The following is a 3,706-nucleotide window of genomic DNA, read 5'->3' as shown; positions in this document are numbered from 1 at the left end:
AAAATGGCCACTTCCTCCGCACTTGCTATTCCACCAGTCGCTGTCCCTTTCAAATGGTCCGCGCGGCGCGCTTTGACGCACGTGCTAATATGACTGCGTCCGTATAGTTCCTCGGGTAACCCGTGTAGCGGCGCTGTTGTCACGCGTCCTAATATGGCTACTCCACCATTATAACCTCGCACTCGGTTTACCTCCGCCTTTAGCGCCTTTCCACACCAGATTTCATGGGTTCCTACACCCGCTTTGCTTTCACGGGCGCTAATCCTTCATTCTGGTTACTTTCCTTGCCTGAATTCTCTAGTTTTCCGGAGGTTTCGAGTACGCTCACGGCTCCGTCCTCCCTACGTCTGCTCCACCACACAGTCAAATTTAACTAACTCATAGGTGAATAATCTAGATCTGTCGCAAGCAATTTTTAAGTTTAATACCGGCTTTAGACAACTTGTCACACAGGACTTGAATTTTTCTACAGTACGCGGAGATATCCGCGCTCGGGATCTTTTCGTTAGTGTCCAGTTCCCGCAGGCATATGGCAATGTCCATCGATGTGGATCTCCCATGAATCTCTTCCAGTGTTTTCCAGCACTCCTTCGCTGTTTTCAGACCGCTGATGCCCGTGAGATGCTCGGGGCGGACGTGCCGGAAAATCTATGCACGCGCCTTGTTATTCAGTTTGACGTACTCAGATTTCGCCCTTTCTGCTGCAATTAATTCTGGATTCACCGCATCGTAGCAGCTCAGGAAAACCATAGAAGCTTTCATCATCGTTTTCCAGTACTCATAGTTGTCCTTGTTGAGGATCGGATTCATGTCCTTGTCCATATCGCTCATCTTCTCCTGGTCGGCTATGGTGTGGCCCTTTCTCGAATATTCACAGAAACACAACTCGACAAATAAATATCTTCAATAGCACAGTTCACCGCCCTGGGCCCATAACCTGTTATTAAGTAGGTTTGGGGTTTGATATTTAATTGATTCATACAAATTAGTTTTGTACATTTCACAGCCATTTCACACACCGGATACTCAGAGAAAAAACGTGGCGAACGGGGAAAAACGGAAGAGAATCGCAAGTAGTCGTACCAACTCTGCATCTAGGAACTAGTGATCATATCAACCTGACATTTATCTCCACGAAAATGTACTTGAAATTGCACGTGAGTACACATACGACACGTTGGCTTTAATTATGATGTTGAAAGAGATATCTTCATCTCAAGGCAAAAGCCATTAAAAATAGATTCTGCAGAATCTCAAAAAAACTTGGAACTAGTCCACCGAATCCATAATAAATTCTTAGTGACGCTTCAATGTCAACAGATTGCGAATCAGATTATGAATTTGACCAAATATTCATAGTTCCTTAGATCAAAATTCTCTAAATAACCAGTTATACGAAATGCCTATCACTATACAATAGAACTCTAATGGTTTCTTTCGCCGTTTTATCTCAACTAAAGATTCTAATCAATAAATGCAATACAGACGTTATCTATCTCCAGCAAACCAATTTTAGACCATTATTACAAAGAGCCTAATTAAACTATATAACTGTAATTGGGAAAATATTGTATTTCCAAAAGTGTGGGAAAATGTCACAGTTATTCTGATTGTTAAATAATTAACACGTTGAGCTCGGCGCCGAAATTGCTGTCTTTACCGTTCAGTCGGCAGGGAGCGAGCGCTGAAGTGATACGATGGAACATTGAAGTCTCCCGCTGTGATGCATTTGTCACAGAACGATTGGAAATACTGTTCCCATTTTTGTAATGTCATTTCGTGTCGCGGTGGTGCATTTACTGCTGATATCTGGAAGTAATTGCTGTTAGTCTGTATTGTAACGGTGGTTTCTTGAACGTGTTCCTGATTAATTTGACTATGTAAGTGGTGTTTGACATCGTTTCTTATTATCACACAGCACCTCCGCGTGCTTTTCCCGAGGGTTGCCTGGAGATGGTGCAATATAGTATTTTCATGTAGCTTTTTGGAGCGAAATATGTCTATGAAATAAGTAATATGTCAATATTATTGTTATACAGAAATGTTTTCATTTCGAGGGCCCGTTATTGTAGACCATTGGAGTTCTTAGTTGCTATTTTCGGCGTGTCCATTTCTATTTTTACTTTTTTTTTATATTTACGTGGAGGAAATCCGCACGAACGCCAGACCACTTCTGGGGAAAGCGGCGTGGTAGTGTCGGACTCCAACCGACTAAAACATCCACGATGACCGTCCTGTCCTGGCTGCGATCGAGAGAGGCCCCGGAGCGGTGTGTGGCCATTGTCACACCGCGCCTCGTCGCTGGGGCTGCCGTGCCAGGAAGCCCGGTTCCTCTACCGGACTGCTTGGCGGCCCCGAGGCGCTGAGCCGCCAACGCCCAAAAGCCCGAACCCCACCGGGGGGCGCGGCGGGCCCAGCGCGCTTCGCCAACGCCACACGGAGTCTCAGGCGATCACTTATCCAAGTACTATCTGTGCCCGGCGCTGCTTAACTTTCGTGATCTGACGGGAACGAGTGCACTCAGCGCGGCCAGGGCGTTGGCTAAGAAGGTAGTGCCGGATTCTTACCGGCTAAAACCTCCACGGGCGGGGCGTAGACCAGTAAGAGTCGATCGTCGGGGGTCCCCCTGTTGTGTGCTTAATAACACCAAGCACACCTTTACCAAGCACACCTTTACCAAGCACTCCCAGAAAGTACACCCACAACAGCGCAAGGGAGATACGCGGGCTAGGTGCTTGCCTGTTGTATATTACTTTTAAGAGAGATTTTGGCTTTTCCATCCTTTTGCAAATATATTTTGCAGGCCGAGGATTCGAACTCGCGACGCGTCGTCTTCGATTGTGAGCCTTAACGAGCGTAGCTGGCGGCCCCGCCCCGATTGTTAAATCTGGTAAAAATCCAACAGTGCTATTAATCCATTTTACTTACTAATACCATGTGTAAGGTAATGAAGAAGCTTATCAATTGGACTTCGTTGGGTTTTCGAAGTTAGTAATGTTCTATCTCCATACCAAGGTAGCTTCAAGTATGTTCATTCGACGTCTGATCACTTGGTCAGCACAGAGTCCAACATATGCAACGGATTTATATCTAAACAGGGTATTAGCGTGGCCAGGCCATTGGTAGCATTGAAAAGGCAACGACATAGTATGTAAACAATGCTTTACTAGCTACTTTATGTCCTTGGGGTTCATAGGGAACATCTTAATTTTCATTTAAATGTTCAAGACTCGACGCATAAAAGTATGGTCCAATAATATTTTATTACAATCTTTAGAAATAGAGAATGGTGTTCCACGAGGATCAATTCTAAGCGTTACGTTGCCCCTAATTGCAATTAACGAAGTAATGTCACTTATATCATTCTTAACAAAAGTCTTTCTTTCTGACCATTATCACTAACGAAAAAGTTCTAAAACAACGATTCTACAACTTACACTAAATAATCTCTATAAATGGAACCAACTCCTCTGGCTACAAGTTTTCTCAGATGAAATCCCAAGTTGTTATCTTCACCAAGCAGAAAAAACAATGTGAACGTAAAATTATATTTAGGCAACGTTAAATATTCAACTGTGTTCGCGGGGAGACGAGTCTGGTGTGTGACTCGTCAACGAGAGTCGTAAATTCTCGTCTCAATTAGTATCGACACCATGAATCAGCAGAATTCAGTGTCTCGATTAAGATGATAGGGATATTTAGATAG

The 3,706-nt window shown here is 44.1% G+C and overlaps 1 pseudogene; it reads right to left on the bottom strand.

Annotated features, from left to right (window-relative positions):
• Nucleotides 1-2,424: 2,424 nt before the first annotated feature.
• Nucleotides 2,425-2,542, bottom strand: LOC112213092 (annotated as a pseudogene).
• Nucleotides 2,543-3,706: the final 1,164 nt, after the last annotated feature.

Source organism: Bombus impatiens, unplaced genomic scaffold, assembly GCF_000188095.3.
Source record: "Bombus impatiens unplaced genomic scaffold, BIMP_2.2 scf_0473, whole genome shotgun sequence".
Classification (NCBI taxonomy): Eukaryota; Metazoa; Arthropoda; class Insecta; order Hymenoptera; family Apidae; genus Bombus; species Bombus impatiens.
The sequence above is the reverse complement of the archived record's forward strand: the minus strand, read 5'-3'. Positions and strand labels throughout refer to the sequence as shown.